The sequence below is a fragment of the Bufo bufo genome, chromosome 1, assembly GCF_905171765.1.
Source record: "Bufo bufo chromosome 1, aBufBuf1.1, whole genome shotgun sequence".
Lineage (NCBI taxonomy): Eukaryota > Metazoa > Chordata > Amphibia > Anura > Bufonidae > Bufo > Bufo bufo.
The window spans coordinates 47,403,052-47,415,711 of record NC_053389.1 but is presented as its reverse complement, the minus strand read 5'-3'; the positions used below and the strand labels follow the sequence as shown (position 1 = coordinate 47,415,711).

Here is a 12,660-nt window from a genome sequence, read left to right as displayed (position 1 = left end):
TAGTAAGAAAGGAAAGATTGTCTGGCTTCTGTAATAGAGAGAGTATAACCTCCAGCATTCCCTTACATTTTCACAGCTGACCGTGGATGTCAAAATTCTTTCTTAAAGGGGTTTCCAAGCTGCTGATATTGATGACCTATCCTGGGGATAGTTCATTAATATCCGATTGATGAGAGTCCGACACCTGACACCCCCACCGATCAGTACCACTCACAGCCACTGAAAAATTGCGTTATGCCTGGTAATGAAGAGGCTGCAGCTCATCTCGTGCCCTTCAATCCCGATGATGTGATCTGATGCCCTCTCCTAAGGATACCTCATCAGAATTTTACACTGTAACAATTTGCAGTTTTTTATAGTCACTTTTCACCCCTCCCCTCCAAAATAAAAATTGAATTGAAAGTGATCAAAAAATCATATGAATCCTAAAATGATAAATAAATAAAAAATGGTGGAATTGTTTTTTTTTTGTTTTTTTCACTCCGCATATAATTTTTTTTCATCTGGAGAGCTGGGACATTGCATGATTAAAATATATGTTCTATCAGGAGAGCTATGACATCACATTACTCTAAGGGCTCATTCAGACGGCCGTATGCTGTCCGCAAAAATACTGAATGCTATCCGTTTTTTTGCGGATCCGCAAAAAAAATGAAACATGTCCTATACTTGTCCGTGAAAATCAGGACATGGCCCCATTGAAGTCTATGGGTCCGCAAAAATACTGAATGCTATCCGTTCTTTTGCAGATCCGTTTTTTTGCGGATCCGCAAAAAAACGGATAGCATTCAGTATTTTTGCGGACAGCATACGGCCGTCTGAATGAGCCCTAACACAGATTACAAGTGAAGTAGTGATGTGACATGACACATACTCGTTTTGCTCTTGTATCATGTACCTGAGCCAATTCTTAAAGGCTATTTGTGTACACTTTTGGAGGCAATTTTTGTTTATGATTGCATTTTACTCATTTTTAGCTAAAAAATAAAATTTTCAATTGGCCTTTATTAAAAATATTGAGCCATTCTGTCACAAAGGGTTAACTGTTTTTCTAGCTATGTGCATCCTACTTTCAACTTTGTGCCTGTCATCTAATAACCCTTATCTCTAAACTACTAAAAGGTCATAAACACTTATATAACCCACATTCTTATCAGTAAGATAAGAACTGAGCTATAATGAGAGTTTATAATGTCAGAGAGCAGAGATAAGGAGCCCGTCAGCTCCCCAGATGACTGAAGACAGAAAATCCACAGGCAGCTACTAGAGCATCTCAGTTCTGTACACAAAAAAGGACTCCATATTTTTAATAAAGACCAGAACAGCTCAAAATAAGTACAATGCAATAGTAAAAAAATGCCCCCAAAGGTGTACATAGCCCTATTACACCAACAGATAATCGCTAAAATGATCGCTAACGAGTGTTCGTTGCAGCGCTTGTTAGTGATCACCTTACAGTGTAATACTGCTGCCGATTACCCGATGAATGAGCAAACGTGTAATAGAACCTTTAGTCATTAAGGGTTTAGAATTTTCTCAGTTTCCCCCCTTTCCTTTGTATTATTACTTGTATACACAAGAGGAGCTACTGTATATGAAATCCATATGCTACAAATATGCTAAATAGATATGTCACACTGTACCTGATGAAGGGAATCTAGTAATTCACATTCACCAATCTGCTGTTACTACAAGAAAAGGGTAGCCCCTCTTCTGCATTTTGGGGCCCTCCAGGATCTAGGGAAGATGGCTGCGGCTTTACATACACGACTGATTGTGGTGTCTAGCATGCAACTTTAAAAGATTAGCAAGATTCCTCCAAGTTTTCAAACTTCTCTATACATATATTGTTGCTACACACTGCCTTACAAGGCGGTCTGCCTGTTCTATTCCTAACAAGGCCAATTTCACACAAGTATAATCACAGAACACCTACAGGTATATAAAAGGTGCATCTTTGCCCCTAGGGCCCTAACACCACAAAATTTGTCCCTATAAACTTAAGGCTCGGGATAGGCCATCAGCATCTAATTGGTTAGTGTCCGACACCCGGCACCCCTGACGATCAGCTGTTTAAAGAGGCCGCGATGCTCCGGTGAGTGCTGCAGCCTCTCCCTAGGCCAGAGATGTCACGTTCGTCAGCCACGTGGCCAACGTGCTGCTCATACCCATTCAAAAGAATGGACCTGAGCTGCAATACCAAACACAGCCACTATACGGTGTGCTTAAGCTGTGAGGAGGCCACAACACTCAGCGGAGCACTACGTCCTCTTTAAACAGCTGATAGGCAGGGGTCCTAGGTGTCAGGCCCCCTCCGATCAAATATTGATGGCCTAGGCCAGGCATGCTCAACCTGCGGGCATCCAGCTGTTGTAAAACTACAACTCCCATCATGCCTTGCTGTAGGCTATCCAGGCATGCTGGTAATTGTAGTTTTGCAACAGCTGGAGGGCCGCAGGTTGGGCATCCCTGCATTCCGTATTTTGCAGAACGGAACAGCTGGCCCCTAATAGAACAGTCCATAATGTGGGTAATAATAGGACATATGGAAATGGAATGCACTCAGGGTAACCGTTTTTTTTTTTTTTTTTGCAAACCCATTGAAATGAATGGTTCTGCATACGGTCCGTGAAAAAAAAAATACAGAACAGACACGGGAAAGAAAATATGTTGGTGTGCATGAGCCCATAGGGTGAGGCAGTCGGTTGCTGACGGTACTGCCCAATGCTATCACTGTCTCATGCATGGGATGGAAGTTATTCTCCAGCATGGCGATCAACGTAGATAGTATCCTTCTCTCACCTACCACCTGCACTGTCAAGTCTCTTCCTCACCCTGGTTGAGATGCTGCTACTCCAGCAAGCCACTCCGAAGAAGATGGCTGATGCCACCACAGAGTTGAAAAAAAAGGCCTTAAGAAGTGCCCTCTGCACCCCAAAATCTCTCAGCCTCCTAAGCAGGTAAAGCCTATTCTGTGTAGTGCGTCCATGTTATCTGCCCAGTCCAGCTTATTATTGAGGAGTGCACCCAGGTACTTATAAATGCCAATGCAACCTGTATGGGGACGAATAATCATACCAATGATCCACTTACTAAAAATAAGGTAAATAGCATTTAACACCATCAATAGGTGCAGGTCCCACCTTCGATCTCACGAATGGGACTCCACTGTGAATGGAGAGCACACCGCTCATGCGCGGCTTTCTCTATTCTTTGCTGTGGGACTTCCGAAAATAGCCAAGCGCGCTTAGTGTATGCAGGTAGCGTGAAAGTAGTGTGGAAGAACAGCTGCATGCAGGTAGTGTGGTGAGTGCGGGGTATGATACATGTCAGCGTGCTGTCTGAGGATCTTCTCTGTCGTGGTGGATCACCCGCTCCCGAAAATCAAGTCTGGCTCTTTTAACCTGTTCTACGCACCTCCAAGGTTGTGACCAGTGGAGGTAGGTTATGGTATATCTGTAATCCACTTCCCTAGTAACAGTGTACGGTATACACATATCTATCTACACGACCGGGTGAGGCAGATCATACCTGTCAGTGTACAGTATATACATTCCTATATTTACTCCTATACACTTACCTTACAGTGAGTGTGTGAAGCCCCCTGTCTCGAGATCTCGGACCCCTGTGTCTGCCTATGTCTCTGAACGTGAGATCAGGTTTTGTTCTGTCTGTGGAGCCGCTAACCCCACAGACTCGTCTGACAAACCCTGTGTCAGGTACTGCGCAGCTCATGCACTTTCTTTTTCATGCACAGCGTCCTGGGGGCTGAATGGTTTCGATGAAATTCATTACTACGAATCGTACCAGGAGTGGGGGGGTGTAAAGTGTCAGCGCTGCCTCAGGCCCAGATACATACTGTGCAGAAAATGAAATGTGACACTGTGTAGACGGCGCAGCCCGATCACCGGATCCGCATGTGACTTATTGCTAATACGGTACTTGCCAGCTGACGTAAAGGTCTAGCCTGGCAATGAGGGATAATCCGCATAAGGACCCTGTGGCCAGACCGCACCATGTACAGGCCCCCTGATGCCGAGACCCCGGGAGCGTCCTGTTATTTGCACACGTATTTCGCTATGATAATAATTTAACGCGATGCAAATATCATTCTCAGTCAATTATCAAAATCTCTGATAGCAGTCATCCACAGGTTATCTGCACATGTCATAATTACCGGTTATGTCGGACATCGTATTGGTAATGCCCAGTTGTCAATGAAGAAATACATTTCTGGAAGGAATAATAGAGGAACGAAACAACACAGAATTCTAAGAAACATACTTGCCAACAGTTGAAAGTTGGTTTGTGGGAGAGTGAATAGTGCGGCGTGAAAAGCACGCTGTCAGACATTTTCCAGGTGTAGACATGCCCCCTTTGCAAGGAACCGTGCCCCTTTTGCATGTCACCCCGCCAAACTTTGTATAGTACCCCACCCCTTTTTGTGCAATGCCCTGCCCCACTTTGTTATGATGCCTCCCCCCAAAGATGGCGGCACATACATTTACTGAACATGAAGGGCTGCTTTATGGGAGAAAGCGTCCCGCCACGCTATACCTCAGAAATGTGCCACCTCGTCCAGGAGGTCTTTCCTTTTAACAGGAGCCTCACGGATGTTCCAGGAGAGTTGGCAAGTCCTCTAACACACAGAGGTACATTGTTTCTACTCTCAACATAAAACCGCTGCAAAAATACAACAGCAGGGACTCAATAATGCACAGGAACCTAAAGTTGTGTTCATCCTGAGCTTCCCGATTCATCAACAAATGCCAGCGCTACAGTAGAGACTGACACACAGGCAGGACATCAGCAAGAGGAGCTGGACGGGATGGAAAGCTACTTAAAGGGTTGTCCCAAGATTTAGACTTGCCCCATATCCCCAGGATAGGGAATAAATGTGTGATCAGTAGGGGTCCGACCACTAGTACCCTCACCAATTAGTTGAACGGGGTCTTCTGTGCCCTCGTGTTAAGCATGCATGCCATTGCTCCTTTCTTCTTTATGGGACTGCCGGAGATAGGAGCGCTGTACTTGGCTTCTCTTTGGCATTCCCATAGAGATGAATGGGGCAGCAGTGATCTTGATAAACGGCTGCATCATTCATAGGAGGGGACATACCCACTTTCTCATGATCGCTGGCAGTCCCAACGGTCAGATCCCCACTTATCCCCTATCCTGTGGATAGGTTTAAAGGGGTCATCCAGGATTTTGATGATGATGGCCTATCCTCACTGTACACAGGACTCTGCGCTTCTCGTGAGGTATTTTAGTTTTCTGCATGAATAATAGAAATTTTCTGCAGATCTCAATGTCCTAGATGAAAATAACCGATGCTTAAATATAGCGCCAGATCCCGAGGCGGCTGACAGTTATAGACGGCAGTGCTCGCAGGACTGCAATCAAGACTTTTAGAGCGCTCCATGTTTACAGACACTGCAGCGTTTCTCCCTTTAAAAAGCAGTGTGGCTGCGCAAGTTACAATCTCACGTTGCGCCATTTTTGCCTTATACAGTCAGGTCCATAAATATTGGGACATCGACACAATTCTAACATTTTTGCCTCTATACACCACCAGAATGGATTGGAAATTAAACGAACAAGATGTGCTTTAACTGCGGACAGTAGCTTTAATTTGAGGGTATTTACATCCAAATTAGGTGAACGGTGCAGGAATTACAACAGTTTGCATATGTGCCTCCCACTTGTTATGGGACCAAAAGTAATGGGACAGAATAATAATTATAAATCAAACTTTCACTTTTTAATACTTGGTTGCAAATCCTTTGCAGTCAATTACAGCCTGAAGTCTGGAACGCATAGACATCACCAGACGCTGGGCTTCATCACTGGTGATGCTCTGCCAGGCCTCTACTGCAACTGTCTTCAGTTCCTGCTTGTTCTTGGGGCATTTTTCCTTCAGTTTTGTCTTCAGCAAGTGAAATGCATGCTCAATCGGATTCAGGTCAGGAGATGGACTTGGCCATTGCATAATATTCCACTTCTTTCCCTAAAAAAACTCTTTGGTTGCTTTTGCAGTATGCTTTGGGTCATTGTCCATCTGCACTGTGAAGCGCCGTCCAATGAGTTCTGAAGCATTTGGCTGAATTTGAGCAGATAATATTGCCCGAAACACTTCAGAATTCATCCTGCTGCTTTTGTCAGCAGTCACATCATCAATAAATACAAGAGAACCAGTTCCATTGGCAGCCATACATGCCCACGCCATGACACTACCACCACCATGCTTCACTGATGAGGTGGTATGATTAGGATCATGAGCAGTTCCTTTCCTTCTCCATACTCTTCTCTTCCCATCACTCTGGTACAAGTTGATCTTGGTCTCATCTGTCCATAGGATGTTGTTCCAGAACTGTGAAGGCTTTTTTAGATGTCGTTTGGCAAACTCTAATCTGGCCTTCCTGTTTTTGAGGCTCACCAATGGTTTACATCTTGTGGTGAACCCTCTGTATTCACTCTGGTGAAGTCTTCTCTTGATTGTTGACTTTGACACACATACACCTACCTCCTGGAGAGTGTTCTTGATCTGGACAACTGTTCTGAAGGGTGTTTTCTTCGGTCATCTACCACAGTTGTATTCCCTGGTCTTCCGGTGTTGCTGAGCTCACTGGCGCGTTCCTTCTTTTTAAGAATGTTCCAAACAGTTGTTTTGACCACACCTAATGTTTTTGCTATTTCTCTGATGGGTTTGTTGTGTTTTTTCAGCCTAATGATGGCTTGCTTCACTGATAGTCACAGCTCTTTGGATCTCATCTTGAGAGTTGACAGCAACAGATTCCAAATGCAAATAGAAGACTGGAAATGACCTCTGGACCTTTTATCTGCTTATTGTAATTGGTATAATGAGGGAATAACACACACCTGGCCATGGAACAGCTGAGCAGCCAATTGTCCCATTACTTTTGGTCCCTTAACAAGTGGGAGGCACATATGCAAATTGTTGTAATTCCTACACCGTTCACCGGATTTGGATGTAAATACCCTCAAATTAAGGCCTCATGCACATGCAGAGCGGTCCGTGGTAACCCGGCCGGGATTCCTTCTGACAGCAGGAGCGCACGGCGTCATTGGTTGCTATGACGCTGTGCGCTTCATGCCGCCGCTGCTGTACAGTGATACACTCGTATAGATCACACGAGTGTATCACTGTACAGCAGCGGCGGCATGAAGCGCACGGCGTCATAGCAACCAATGACGCCGTGCGCTCCTGCTGTCAGAAGGAATCCCGGCCGGGTTACCACGGACCGCTCTCAGCTGCGGAACACGGCCGTGTGCATGAGGCCTAAAGCTGACAGTCTGCAGTTAAAGCACATCTTGTTTGTTTCATTTCAAATCCATTGTGGTGGTGTATAGAGGCAAAAATTTTAGAATTGTGTCGATGTCCCAATATTTATGGACCTGACTGTATGTATAAATATGTGGCGTCAGTTAGTGATAGGAAAAATGGCGCAATAGGCTAATAAATGAGTCCTAAAGGGAATCTGTCACTAGTATCTGCTGCAATACATGAGTAGTGCTGCGGATAAGGATTCTAGGTCACAATATTTTATTTTCCTACTGCCCCACATTCCCCTGCTGTCAGCATTTAAAGCTGTGCTGAAATACATTGTCAGGACTGCTGCGCACAAGAGTCCTCTCTGATATGTTAGCACGGCACAGCAGTCTGGACTGTGTATTTCAGTGTTTCTTTAAGCAGTGTCAGCGGGGAATAGGTATCAGTACAAAAATAAAAAATGGCAAATGGACTCCTTAGGGCAGGTTCACACTTGTGTTAAATGGATCTGGCAGGCTGGTCTGGCACAAAAGAGCCTGTGGGATTTCACTGGATCCGGTCGAGCTGGATACTGCTGTTCACCGACCGACCCTCTTGAATATAATGGGATCCGGACAGTTTCCGGATCCCATAATAGTCAATGGGGTCTAGTGGCGAAGGGCAGTATCCAGCTGGGCTGGATCCGGTGAACTCTCGCAGGCTGTACAGCCTGCCAGATCCATTTAACACAAGTGTGAACCTACCTTTATCTGCAGTACTACTCATGTAATACTACGGACAAACGTGGTGACAGACTCCCTTTAAGAGGGTTGTCCGGGTTCAGAGCTTAACCCGGACATATCCATATTTTCACCCAGGCAGCCCCCCTGACGTTAGCATCGGAGCATTTCATGCTCCGATGCGCTCTCTTGCCCTTCGCTGAATCGCAAGGGCTCTTTTATTTACAATAACACACACAATAAGAGCAAACACACTGGCCCCTGTAGCTGTGGCCTCTAACATGAGTCAACAGTCCCAAATTTGCAGAGACTGTCCCGGCAAATTCAGGCTGTCGGCGGCCAAAAATAGGTGAAGATATATAAGTCCCACTCAGAAGTGGGTGCTTGGTCCAATTTGAGGTGGGCCCTATTTACCAAAAACTATAGTATTGGTAACTATGGAATCACACACAAGGCCTCAAACAGAAAGTTGCCCATAGCAACCAATCAGATCACTGCTTCCACTTTCCAACCAGCTCTACAGTGAATGAAATCTGAAATCTGATTGGTTGCCACGATACCCAGCCTATGATCCGTATTTCAGCACTTCCTGTGCTCTGTTCAATAAACTTTATTGACATGCAAATGGCAAACAACACACAAACCCAAACATTATGTAGGAGATTTGGTTATATAGGAGCCTGAAAAGCAGATAAAGGGGAAATGTAGTCACAACTTTCCAGATGCTCCCATGATCACGTGTTACATGCTGGCCGTATCCTATTTACATTATGCCACAGAAGCCATTCTGGGTTAGATTTTGTGACCCTGACAAAACCTCCACATGTACTAACATGCAGGGAGGATGGCGGTGTTTATTTACACCGGTCCGCAGCAATATTACAGACTGTGAATGTCATGAACCCTATATAAAGCTGTAACCTCCTGTATAAACCTCTCTAAAGAGCCTGGGAGACACAGTGACAACCATACGACAACTCATAGTGACATCACCTTCTAGTGCCACTTCCATCTGCACACTTCTGTATGGCGCTGTAGCAGTGCCGGGTGTGCGCAGAGCAGTTTACCTTTCAGCAGCTACACAAAACTCAAAACAAAGGGACTGTGAACAGAACAAAGCTCTGCAGTTCCGCACAATGTGTGAAGAAGGGGATTTGTCGGTCCTGCTCACCCCCCTTCTGCTGTCCCTGGCGCTGACTATTGTGTAGCCGGACCCCCGTTACCAGGATACGGAGCCCGCTCTATTATGGCATGGGATGGGATTTATGGGGGTGGGGGGGGGGGGGGAGAAGCTAATTGAAAGGCAAGCTGATAGCAGCAGACACTCCACGCGGGCACTTACCTACCTCAGCCTTTGTTATATCCAGCCCTGGCTCTCCTGCCGCCCATCGTGTTCTCGCTCTCGCATGGACTACGCACCTGCCAGTGTCAGACACGGAGCACGCCTGCCCCGGGCCGCCCTCCTGACTGTGCACGATCAATGACAGCGAGGCGGCCTCTTCTATTCTCAGCATCCAGGGTGACCAATCACACCACCCCGGCCGCCCACCCCGCACGTCCAGGGTCTGCCCTGCAAATATCCGCAGCTCAGGTTGCCCAGCCAGACGTCACCAGTCTGTCTGTCCAGAGCTGCGCTCATTCAACCAGCTGTTACAGATCTCAAGGGACAGTCCATGATGGGGGAAGTAGTGCCATGTGGTTCTCTGAAACTGTATGACATATCAGGCTGAGATACAGTGGCTCGGCAGACAGTATCGCACATGAGAGGATTAGATACAGCAGCTCAGCAGATTGTATCGCACATGAGAGGATTGGATAGAGCAACTCACCAGACAGTATCACATATGAAAGGCTTAGATACAATGCATTCCGAAAGTCTTCAGAAGGTTCACCTTCTAACAAGACAGTGGCCCTCAGCACACGGCCAAGACAACACAAGAGCGGCTTAGAGACAACTCTGTGAATGTCCATGAGTGGCCCAACCAATCATCTCTGGAGACACCTGAAAATGTCTGTCCACCGACGGTCCTCATCCAACCTGACAGAGCTTGAGAGGGTCTACAGAGAAGAATGGCAGAAAATCCCCAAATCCAGGGGTGCAGACCTTGTGGCATCATCGCCTAGAAGACTGGAGGCTGTAATCACTGCCAAAGGGGCTTCAACTGAGTCCTGGGTAAAGGGTGTGAATACTTATGTCGGTGCAAGATTATAGCCTTTCCTTTTCAATAAATTAGCAAAGATTTCTAACAATCTGTTCTCACAGTCATTATGGGGGATGGAGCGCAGAAGGATGGCAGAAAACGTGAATATTTTTTTTTATTACCCGCCGTTCGCAGCTAGACGGGCCGGGAGTGACTCCATAAGGTCCTGGTAGGTTGTCCCACAGCTGCTGGAGGGGGCGTGGGGGAGGATGGAGGTGGTCGCTCATGTGCTCAATCGGCTTGAAGTTGGGGAATTATTGGGCCAGGGTAGTAGACAGTATCACACGTGATAGGCTTAGATACAGCATCTCAGCATACAGTATCACACATGATAGAATTAGATACAGCATACAGTATCACACATGATAGGATTAGATACCTCGGCAGACAGTATCACACATGATATAATTAGATAAAGGAGCTCAGCAGACAGTATCACACATGATAGAATTAGATACAGCATCTCAGCAGACAGTATCACACATGATAGGATTAGATACCTCAGCAGACAGTATCACACATGATAGGATTAGATACCTCGGCAGACAGTATCACACATGGTAGAATTAGATACCTCAGCAAACAGTATCACACATGATAGAATTAGATACAGGAGCTCAGAACACAGTATCACACATGATAGGATTAGATACCTCAGAAGACAGTATCACACGTGATAGAATTAGATACAGCATCTCAGCAGACTGTATCACACGTGATAGAATTAGATACAGCAGCTCAGCAGACAGTATCACACATGATAGGATTAGATACAGAGCTCAGCAGACAGTATCACACATGATATGATTAGATACAGCAGCTCAGCAGACAGTATCACACATGATAGGATTAGATACCTCAGCAGACAGTATCACACATGATAGGATTAGATACCTCGGCAGACAGTATCACACATGATAGAATTAGATACAGCATCTCAGCAGACAGTATCACACATGATAGGATTAGATACCTCAGCAGACAGTATCACACATGATAGAATTAGATACAGCATCTCAGCACAGTATCACACATGATAAGATTAGATACCTCAGCAGACAGTATCACACATGATAGGATTAGATACCTCAGCAGACAGTATCACACATGATAGAATTAGATACAGCATCTCAGCACAGTATCACACATGATAAGATTAGATACCTCAGCAGACAGTATCACACATGATAGAATTAGATAAAGGAGCTCAGCAGACAGTATCACACATGATAGGATTAGATACCTCAGCAGACAGTATCACACATTGTAGGATTAGATACCTCGGCAGACAGTATCACACATGATAGAATTAGATAAAGGAGTTCAGAAGACAGTATCACACATAATAGGATTAGATACAGCATCTCAGCATACAGTATCACACATGATAGAATTAGATAAAGGAGCTCAGAAGACACTCTTGCAAACGATAGGATTAGATACAGCAGCTCAACATACAGGATCACACAAGATATCACACAAGACAGAATTAGATACAGCGGCTCAGAAGATAGTATGACATATGATAAGCTTAGATACACCAGTTTAGTATTGTTGGATGCCACCTTTGTCCTTGTCATATACTTTTCATTTCTGCTCATTTTGCGGACGGCGCACTGACTCATTTCTACGGGACTATGCACACACTAGTGATTTTTATCTGTTCCACAGATTACAGGACGTGTCCCACTCCTGTCCGTATTGCAGATGAGAATATCTCTTTCTATGGATGGAAGTAAGAGTGATACGGCATGCATGTTGAAGGTATCTGTATTTCACAGATCCGTTTTTTTTTTAGGACCGCACTACGGACAAGGCTGTGTGCACGAGGCCTGACATGTACACTGAATGTATCCCAGGGCTGCGCAGAAACCATAGAAGCCTGCTTGTGTGCACGGCCAAAAATTATAGATTTCAGCATGCGAAATTACAGAAAATATTTCATTTCCAATACTCATTTCCTGTTATTATCCATGGAAGCAAAGTTACCCATCAGTGACCACCCAGCAGATTGCCGTGCCGCCCCCCAACATGCCGGCAGCCCCCTACTCACAGTCCTGGTGTGTTTCCCACCATCAGAATTCGTCACACAATCCAGAGAGGCGATGATTCCAGATCACAGATCTACTACCTGACTGTACACAGGACAAGACCAGGCAGGAACTGACAGCCGCAGCGCCTGTCACCACCTGAGATCCGCTGACAGCAGGTTCAGATGATTTACTCATCCTGGCAACGAAAACCGGTTATGAAACCCTGAAAAGAGAACTGAACCTATAATAATGAAAGAGGAAATCCATAGACGCAGTTATATTCTTGTACACAGGAGGCAGTATTATAGTAGTTATATTCTTGTACATAGGAGCAGTATTATAGTAGTTGTATTCTTGTACATAGGAGGCAGTACTATAGTAGTTATATTCTTGTACATAGGAGCAGTATTATAGTA

At 45.3% G+C, this 12,660-nt stretch overlaps 1 protein-coding gene across 5 annotated transcripts in view; it reads right to left on the bottom strand.

The window, feature by feature from the left end:
- ARHGEF10L (Rho guanine nucleotide exchange factor 10 like) overlaps positions 1-12,389 on the bottom strand; it is a 103,937-nt gene extending 91,548 nt beyond the window's left edge. For 2 of the 5 annotated variants that reach the window (XM_040423074.1, XM_040423036.1), the window contains exon 1: positions 9,357-9,469. The gene's annotated coding sequence lies outside the window, so the exon portion shown is untranslated. Of the gene's footprint in view, positions 1-9,352; positions 9,471-12,264 lie in introns of those variants that run through there. The other 3 variants (XM_040423028.1, XM_040423045.1, XM_040423065.1) reach the window with 3 other exon arrangements.
- Positions 12,390-12,660: the final 271 nt, after the last annotated feature.